Source organism: Barbus barbus (genome assembly GCF_936440315.1).
Source record: "Barbus barbus genome assembly, chromosome: 46".
NCBI classification, from domain to species: domain Eukaryota; kingdom Metazoa; phylum Chordata; class Actinopteri; order Cypriniformes; family Cyprinidae; genus Barbus; species Barbus barbus.
This window is the reverse complement of record NC_136724.1, coordinates 20,395,700-20,406,590: the sequence shown is the minus strand read 5'-3', so window position 1 is coordinate 20,406,590 and position 10,891 is coordinate 20,395,700.

Genomic DNA, 10,891 nt, shown 5'->3' with positions numbered 1-10,891 from the left:
CTCAAGACTTGTGTATATACTACAGTGACAATATAAATTTATTAGAATTAATTCATATTTTCATTTACATTCATTCAACTGGTTTATAAAAGTCACACTTACAAGAGTTGATGATCGTTAAAAATGTGTTTCCAATTTTAAATGTTAGATGATAAAATAACTAAACAAAATTATCAGCATGATAAAAACAATTAACAGCAAGATCATTCTTTGTGTGGAATATGTAATAAAACGAGCTTGATTGCCTGGTTAGTGTGAGACTTTCTTGACGTCTGAATATATCGCAGGATAGTATTATATTTCAAATGTAACAGCTCAACCTAATTAGACCCTACAATGCAAAAGAATCAAGAGCAATAAACAAATATCCTACGAGTACATAGGACATTTATACAATATTTCCAGTGTTATATACTGTACTTTAATAATTAAACCTCAATATGACCTTCTTTTTCTCTCGTGTTTGATTTCTCGTGGTCCTAGTAGTAGCAACAGATAAATACAGATTAAATTCAAAAACAAAACTCAAATTCTAATTATTATTAAATAGGAAGCCGCTAAGAGATGCTCACATCCACACTGGGGGCGCAACACTGACGCCTTCACTTCCAGGCCAAGAAGCTCCGTAGCCGATGAGAACACACAGGAGAGATCAATGACATTCTTTTTCTTTGTCACTGTTTGATATAAACTGTGCCCCCCCAATCCACTGAAACATGAAGTTTTCTATAAAATGTTAGGTTTACTGCTTGTTTGTGTGTTATTAACCTGTTTCACTTCCTCTCAGTATCTGCAGTTGATTTCAGCAGGTTCTTGAAGAAGGTTTTTGTACGGGTCTTTATCACTGTGTGAACCTATAACCACGTAAGTCACCAAAGCAATAATACTCTCCACTGTCTTCATACTGGACTCCACTGATGACCAGCTGGAAAGTTTTACCAGATCCACTTCCACTAAATCGAGATGGGGTGGAAGAATATCGGATATCTCCACTATGTATGAGGAGTTTAGGAGCATCTCCCAGTTTCTTGAGGTACCAGCTAATACAATATTTACTATTACACCAGTTACCAGGTTCATCACTGGTTTTACATGTTATTGTAACTGACTGTCCTGATTCAACAGTCTTCTTCGAAGGGCTTTGAGTCGCTGTCACTTGACTGGAGTCTGTTAACGATCATACAATTATTAAGACACAAAGTTCAAAAAAGGAAAATATAATATACAAAATATTTAAATATAATCCAGAGTAAATCCATTAAGAGTTTAAAGCTGAAAGTTACCTTGAACGGAAAGAGTCAGTAACATAAAAAAGATGGTGAGAAAAATGAAAAATGCCATTTTTGTTGTGGTTTATGGTAAAAGCAGGTCATAGTTATGAGATTATATAGCTGACCGTATCACTCCACTGAAATGACAATGCAAATTGTGCTGTTCCCATGACAATAATCTTCGCTTGAACAACAGAAATGTGCCGTTAAAGTGAATCTAATTAAATATAAAGAAACAAAAAATACAAATCTGTATATAATGATATTTTATGAACCTGTTTAACAGTGCACAACATCAGGTCATAAAATAATAGTATGAAGAATAATGAAGGTCAAAGAGAGATTTGCTCCTAATGCAACAGTATTGTCCTGTGATCATATTTTATTTTGTACACCCGATAAAATTCAAGCAATTTAAGTTGCATCATGTAAAAAATTTATTTGGGTCTAGTTTCACGTGCAAGAGTTTTCTGTATATAATATGTAACAGAGCTATAAATCTCATAGTTTGATTAAGCAAGGCAAATGTGGTATACGTAAAAATTAAAATAAACACTTTTAAAACATTTATGAGAGTACAGTATGACAAAATGACATAAAATAGGTTATTAAAATAAGTTTAAAATAAAAAGTTAAATAAAAGTAGTTTTATTAATTGTTGTTGCTGTTTAGTAATTTAATATGATTTTACAATGATATTAATATTTGTAATTAATAATATTTTAATTGTACTGTAACAATTTTATATGATATTTTATAATATTTTATAAGGCAAATGTGCCTGGATTAAATTTTTTTCATTTATTGTAAGTAAATAAATGGTGTTAATTCAAAATTAAAATGTCTATTTTTAGCATTTTGTTTTAATGTTTGCTTACCCTAAATTTAATAATAAAAAAGTTTGTTTGAGCGAACAAAAATTCATTTATACAGTCTTTTATCATGGAGAACAACAGCTCAAAAAAGTATTGAAAACATCATAAATAGTTAAATAGCACTGAAAACATGATCTGTAATTTGAATTTGAAGAGTCACTAATGCATAAAATAGATTTAATCTCAGCTTCACTAGCACATTAAATTAATAAAAGTCTAAACCTGTATATAAAATAAACTTTAATCTCTAATCCTAAATTGTCCTATTACAAGTCAGTGCGTTATTATGCTATTTCACTTCCTCCCCATCAGCACCTGCGGTGTGTATCAGTGCAGTCAGTGTGAAAGAGACTGAGGTATAGAGCCCTGCATTTAAGACCAGGCCCGAGGGGCCCCAACTTTTTCACGCCCCTAGAGCCGGGCCTCGGGCGAATTTTCACATCATAGTTCAGACGCAGGCTGGGCCTCTGGCCTGTTTTAGGCTTCTCCTTATTTTTATATTTTAGACATCCATCACTTAGTGATGAAAAAAAAAAATGCAGTGCTGGTGGAAACAACACAAGTCACAAGTGGAAACGCGACTGTCAAGAGCGGCTCGATGGCGTTTAGTGTCCAACAGCAGCAGCAGCAGCAGCATGCGTGCCATCAGCGCAGCTGAAGAGTTCTGCATTCAAATGCACGCAATAGGCTAAAGCTGGCTGCAAAGCCCCAGCAAAAGTAATTACCATGAATGTGTCAGGGGGAAATAGTAAGGAGATATTTTAACTATTTACTAATAAACTGAAGTTGCTGATCCTGACTCGCCTTCTCCTCAGACGCGCCTTTAGAGAGAAGTGCATCTTTACGGATTATGATTATAATGAAAGAGTTTTTGTTTTTGATTTGTTTTTATTTCGTTAAGTAGTAATTTAAAGTTTTCTATAGATATATTTATCATGTCTGTGAGGCACTGAATTTCAGTTAATTTTTGTGAAGCTTGGGTCGGACTCGGGCTGGTAATTCTGATAAGCTGTCAGACACGGGCCGGGCTAGGGCCTGAGCGTCTCGGGACAGGGCTACAGATACTACAGTCAGCAACAGGTGAGTTGGTTTTGCAGTTTATTTTGACCGTTTCATCACGTTGAGAGGTTAGGACTTGAGGAGTTTGAGTTACTGTCACTTGTCCAATTGAGCCTGTAAAATAAATGGTTAGAAATCTCTTAATCATGTCTGATTAAAAATATAAAGCATTGCTTATTTGACCTACCTTGGATACCAGTTAAGGTTAAAGTTCTGTTGCAAATGATCTTGTCAGTGTAAATACTTCACTTTTGGGCGGTATAGGATATGTTTCCGTGCATAAAAAGTTAAATGATTCCTCTAAAGGATATAGATTATCCTTATTATTATAGATTAGATGTATCATAAAGGTGAAAGATTTCTGAGTAAAAAGTACATTTCACATGTAAGGAGGGAGTGAAAGTCCCAGTTACTTAAACATAGCCACTGTGTATTAAGAACTGGTTTGACCAGCTAGCAGTTAGACAAGGGGAAATCAGTCTTTTTAGATTTAAATTAGATTAATCTACCTTTTTGTAACTGACTTTAAAAATGTATGACAAGTTTTGAAGAAAAAGGAAAAAAGAGGATCCTGTGCTCAATCCACATGTAACATGATTTCAAATCATTTAAATTCTTCCAAAAAAGTAAAAGCTCAATACTTGAAATTAATTTATGTATTGAAACGTTGCAATGTTGTCTTTAATATTACACAGTTCAAAAAAACCTACAACAAACATTTCAGTTTCAGGAAAAAAAAAAAGTTGAATAATTTTTGAATAAAAGACTAGTCTAAGCAGTTTATGCAACTGGCCACAAATTTTACAGACATTTGTTTGTGTTGCCAACCTACTTTACTTTGTTGAGTATACTATATATGTTTAGTTAGTGTATATTAACGTTTTTGTATACTTGTTCCATTTCTGTAAGTGTTCCAGTTTAGCTATTACAGCAAATTTTAAGTTAAATTAATAGTCTGTTTAATGTAATCAGGTTGTTTTTAGTCCTATTCGATAATGTTTTTGATTTGAATACAATCAGTTAATGTACATTTTTTCAATTAGATATGATTATTTTTCCGGTTATTATTTATATAACAATTTTCATTGTGTAGGATCCTGAAAAATAAATGTGTAATTCTAATGATAAACCCACAAGTCTCTTAAAAGACTGAAGATATTTTGAATAGATATCATTGTGTTATAAAAATATAAGAACAAATATCAGGAGACCATTTACGGACATTATTTAATTGATAGATCACAATTAAAAAGTTAAAAATTCAATAAGTTATTTTGGTTATTATAGATAGAGTTGTTGAGTTGAGCAGCTGTTGAACTATTTATATAAACTTAAAAAACCCTATATAGATAAAACTACGTTATATACTAAATATAGAAGTCATTCAACAATTTAGTGTACATTTCACATCCATTGATAATAATTATATATTTTATCTAAAAAATTTCTCCAGAAACATATTTTATCTGTTAATTCGAAGCACATTATCATCTCACATAAATATTTTGTGCACCCTGTTTCAGTTTCCTTGAAATTGCCTTGATGTCCCTTAAATTAGAGATTTTTAAGTTAAAAAATGAATAAAAGTGGTTAAAGCAAATTTGTGTCAGAGGTGACGGAGGGCTGAAGAAAGTGAGCAGAGTGGGTTATTCAGCTGCAATGAAGTAATGCCGGGAGACAGGAGAGCTGCATGTCTGCAGAGTAACACATGACAAGATCCCATAAGCCAGGCAATCCTGATGCTTTCCAGTAGGTCCTGCTCTCTCCTGGGAATGAAGCCATATCTGAGTCGCATGCATCATTTATTTATGAATGTAAAACCGCGCTACCTTTGGGGCAGTGAACATCTGGCACCGTGCTGTTCTATTCTGGGAGAATCACTCCATCCTGCTCATGCAAATAGACTTTCACTTCTAATTTTATGCTCACAGGTTCATTGGTTAAATGCATTGGACTGAAACAGATATGTTGGTTGTTTGTTTTCATTTTTTATTTATTTATTTAGACTTTTAATACACAAGTCATTTTTCATCATCACATTTTTATTGGAGCACATTGTCACATTTTTCAAATGCAGTATATTAATTGCATAATTATTAAACAAATATCACACACACGCACACACACACACACACACACACACACACACACACATATATATATATATATATATATATATATATGGCTTTTTAATATCAGGTTACATTGTGACAGCGCCCCATATACGTAGTGTGACAACATGCCTCAGTAGCAGTCAACAATCAAACAAATGATCTAATGGTATCAATGTGAATTAAGATTCCCACAAAGCTAATTGTTCATGTTCATGTTATTTTTGGTCTGATCTCCTGTGAAGGATGCCACTCATATACTGCATACTAATACAGAATTCCACATCTTCCATCTCCATGCAATTTTTTTGTCATTAGGCAGACACAAAGATGCTCTAACTTCACTTTCACCCATTTTTCATTTTAACTCTTGTTAAAAATAATTTCCCTTCCATTTACCTTTCTAACAATATAGAAACTTGAATTTCCAAACTAAATATTTTATTTCAGAGTGTGGATTTTTTTCTTCTTTTTTTAGGCTGACTACACTCCTCTGTTTGTCCTAGTTTTAGTTGTTCTTTTCATCCCTTAATTCTTTATCTCCATCAAGAAACGTTGATATCTAACTTACTTTCTAAAGTTGATTTCATTACCTTATTACCTTTAGTACCACTAGGTGGCTTCAGTAAACTTCCAAGAGTGATGTTTAAACATATCTTAAAATTATGTTCAGTATTATGTAATTTTATCAATATTTTAAAAGCTAAAATAATGGAATATTTTTAGATATTAACGGAACATTTTAATATATTAAAATTAATTAGAAGCCTTAGCGAGCATAAGAGACTTCTTTCATAAACATAAAAAAATCTTACCAAAAAAATGTTATATAACCTTTATGTAATGTTATGAAGAAAGTAAAAATACAGTAAAAATAAAAAGAGAACTTCCACTGCATTACAGCTTTCTTATCTGTTTTTCTCCCTTTCTGTATAATATAGTAATTAATTATTTGAATGTGCTGAAATTCTGTTGGTAAAAGCACTTAAAGCACCCTTTTTTCATTATTTTCAAGAGGAAAAATCACCGTCTGTGTAGGGGGACTTTGGAGTTATAACGGTTGATAGCTACTGATCTAGAGCGGTCTAAACTGTCACAGCTTCAGGCTACATGGGCCAGCATGTAATAATTTAATTTTCCAAGCCAAATAGCCTTTGGGCTGGACTTCATTTCAATATTCAAGTTTGTCACTGGATGTTTTCAAGCAAATTTCCAATCTTTTTTCAGGCAACAGTGATGAAGAGGTGAAGATATGAGCTGTGATAGCGACAATTGCTTTTCCCTCCTTTCCTGTTTAACATTTTTTTCATACACGCCATTTCAAAAATTACATTGTCATGCATAATTTTACATGTTTAATTCAGAGCTGCTTCTCTAGAGCCCTGAATACTTTAGCTGAAATGGTTTCTTTTGTTTATTTGTCTTTTTTCTTCAAATGACACTTACAAAAATAGTTGGTGGATAAACAATATTATTCTTGGAAATGAAAAAGGAATGAGAAAATGAAATTTCACCTGTATATTATGTTCTGAAACTCGTTTAAGAAGCTTCCCGGAGACGAAACGGCACAATTTGAAAGCCAGAGTGCAAAATCAATAAACACATCTGAAAGCATTTACCTTAGACCTTATATGTGTGAAACAAACATCTGAATAATGTGCACCATTCCGCATTAATGTCAGTTTTAGCTATGGCCAAATCTGCCATCGTAATGTCTCAACCCATGTGATTGCAAATTCACAGTCTCCCTGAAATGGCTTTAAAATGCCATTGCAGGCATTAAGGCACTTCAATTCATGCAGGAGAGCTGCTTTACTGTCATCAGAATCCTGAGAGAGCAGTTTGAGAGGTGGAGATAAGACAGGATACTGTACACAGGCCACAGAAAATGTCTCGCTCCACGCCTCTTTATGGGAACTGTAAATCCTGACTGCCTGCAGCATAGATGCTTTCCTCATTCGTTTTCAAGGGGTTATCTTGCCATATGAAGATTTCATACTCGAAGTCTGTCTGACATTACCTTAAAGATCTCTGTTATTTCATAAAGTACAGTTAAATATGTTATGTTAGACCAATCAGTTGCTTCATCCAGTGCTCTGTCATTTCCTAATATTCTTTGTTGTTCATGGCAGTGCAATAGAGCACTTTCATGTTACTCGTATCACACTGACTTGTATGGAAGCTTGTTTCCATAGTTGAGTTTATATCTGACAATTCTGACTTCTCAACATCTTAACTAGACTTTTTTTTTTTTTTATCAGATTTGCAAGTTATAAAACCATAATTGGAATGATAAATATTGCAGTTTTGACTTTTTTCTCAGAATTCTGAGTTTTCATTTCGCAATTAGTCCCCCCCCCCCCCCCCCACCGAATAACAAAATTAAAAAGCTAATTGCAAGCTGTCTCACAATTCTCAGTTTATATTTCGCAATTCTGAAAAAAATGCCATTACCTTTTTAATTGAATACATTTTTTTTTTTATTCTGTGACAAGCTTCCATAGACTCGCTCTGTCTTGTTGCCGCCATCTTTTGTCTAAGTTATGGATTATCATGAAAATGGCCTCAGATGACTTCAGTATTAATAGGCTACTATAATGTTGCAGCGTTCATCTTGTTGCTAGGACAAATGTTTTGGACATTGTAATGGAGTGGGTTTTTTTTCTTAGTGTAAGCTTGGTGATATACGTTCAGAGGGTCTTTATGGCATAACATCCTCTGTTTTTCTCAATAAATATGTTGTTTGTTTCACTCAGAAGTACATCGTGTTATGAAATTAAAATTGCTTGCGAATGACTTTAAATGTTGAATCGTGAAAACGTGCCTTGTTTGATTATTAGTGAGATTTTTGCCTACAGCTCTTGGAAAATGATAGTTTTTCAACATTTTATGTGGAGCTCAAAAAGCTCAAGCCACCAATTTATTGGCTATAAAGAGCTTTTTGATTTTTAGTGAAGACAGGTCAGCTGTGAAATAGACTTACTGATAAAACCCAGCCTTTACAAATATCACTCCGGGTCATTGTAGAACTTGTTTAATTTAAAATATAAATCTGTTTATATGGCAAAATGTCAAGTCAGATGATTGAAAATTGTCTTGGATGTTACAGTCTCAGTCTCAAACTCTTTATTTTATTATTAACCAGAAGATGGCAAAGGTGAGCTGCCAGACATGCTGTGTACGAGTGAGCATATGTGCATGACTTCTTTCCTCCCATCCATCTCCTCTCTCGGTTTAATTAGTGATCACTTGAATTTCTTTAGTCATAACATCATAACTAAAAACACCTGTTCTGTCTGGAGAAGTTTGAATCAAATCCTTAAGCCTATTAAACTTTATTGCGTAAGTCGTCCCGCATCATTTGTGCTGCAAACATGAATGATACCTCAAATTGTGCAGTTTGTTGAGGAGAGGTGTATCATTACTATTGGGTTGTCACAAATTTAGTTTTATTGCTGATTTCAGGTGTAAATTTTTTTTCAGGTGTTTTCTTTCAGATTTAGCTGATATGAGCCACAGTAAGAAATAGACTCACAGTAATGATCATAATAATTATCCTATATGAAAATGACATGGAGAGCATTATGTAGATTATGTAGATGTGTCCTGCCATATTTATATGTCTTTGATTGTGATACATCTATGATCCTCTGAGAAGATGACCAGTGGTTGAAATTAGAAATAAATAAAAAATGCCAACATCTCTATTTAACATATGCACAGAAAGACAATAGACTACAAATTTGCTACGCAGAGCGATTCTTATGTGTGTCTGTGATTAGTTGCAGTGGGTACATTTTCTGAGACACAAACAGCCAATTACCACTTCATTGAGATGTATTCATCATGCAATGCCTTCATTTAACTAGAAGTTAAACGAAGATTTAGACGTTCTCATAACAGACAAGCACACATTTGAATGGCAGTGCTGTGAATGATGTTCTTAATTAAGATTTTCATTAATGAGTCAATAATGAGTACTCTTTCAGAGTGTGTCAGAAGACACCCAGCGGGCAAATAAGAATCTGTTCATTACCGTGGTTTTATATGAGGAACAGTTTCTCTTGATGTTAAAATAATCAATTTGTAAGAGTGCCGATTTGAAATTAGGCGGCGAAATTGTGAGTTGAGAACTTTGAACTTTTAAATGGTCGTTTTGTGAATGAAGGAAGCCGTCATCATCATTTTAACTCTCATAATGTGCATTGTGAATGTTGTACAATACAAGTCTTGGTTCTTAATAATGAAGTGTAATTTTGCTAATATTTCAGAATATGGCTAGTACTGGTAATTATTGTAATACCCAATGAAAAAGTTGTACAGAATGCTAATTCTTATTATACTGCTAAAGCTTTGGGTTAATGCCTTGGAATAACACCGAACCTCCTGAGTCTCACTGCAACACTTTACATAAGACCTAAATTAACACCTACCTACATGAATAATGGTGGAGAGGGAAAGTAGGTGAGATTGAGCCACTGTAGGGTGCCTGGTGTGTGCTGTAATTTAATAATCATTTATGGCTTTGATGATATTAAAAAATGTTGATCAAAGCCACACGAATTTCAAAAATGTGTGAGTTGAAATATTTATGAGGACAAACTCTTACTGGAAACTAGAAATGAAAAAGGGGGTCATTGCAAACTTTTGTGTTCTGGGTTAGTGTGCTGCTAGGTGGTTGCTAAGAGATAGATAGATAGATAGATAGATAGATAGATAGATAGATAGATAGATAGATAGATAGATAGATAGATAGATAGATAGAGTGTGCAATATGACCAAAATCTTATATCACAATATGAGTCATTTTATTTCAAAAACACAATATATTTAGTTTTTTTATTAAAGATACAGAAGTGATTTAGGTCGCTGGGGTAGCCAAAAAATACATTGTAAAGGTCAAAATTATCCATTTTTCTTTTATGCCAAAAATCATTAGGATATTAAGAAAAGATCATGTTCCATGAAGATATTTTGTAAATTTCCTACCGTAAATATATTAAAACTTAATTTTTGATTAGTAATATGCATTGCTAAGAGCTTCATTTGGACAGCTTTAAAGGTGATTTTCTCAGTATTTTGATTTTTTTGCACCCTCAGATCCCAGATTTTCAAATAGTTGTATCTCTGCCAAATATTTGTCCTATCCTAACACACTTTTCCTAACAAGCTTATTTATTCAGCTTTCAGATGATGTCTAAATCTCAATTTCGAAAAATTTACACTTATGACTGGTTTTGTGGTCCATGGTCACATTTAGTCAAGAGCAGAGAGAGATTTTCTCAGTTTTTTCTTTGATTAACGTAAATGAATGCTGTCATTTTAAGAACTGCCCGGATCCAATATATCGTTGCACGTGTATTTTCTTTTTCAGCTTTTTGGTTTCACTTGCAAAGATGGGCCTTTTTACACATGAAAGTGAGTGTATTTAACCGTTCAAGGCCTATATGGCAAAAATAACTCCGCTCTATGAGCACAGTCTTGTTTTCAAACCACAAGTCTTAAAATGTGTGCAATCGATAAGTTTCCGTGACCATGTAGCACAGAAATGTCACGTGAGCGTGTAACCGCCATA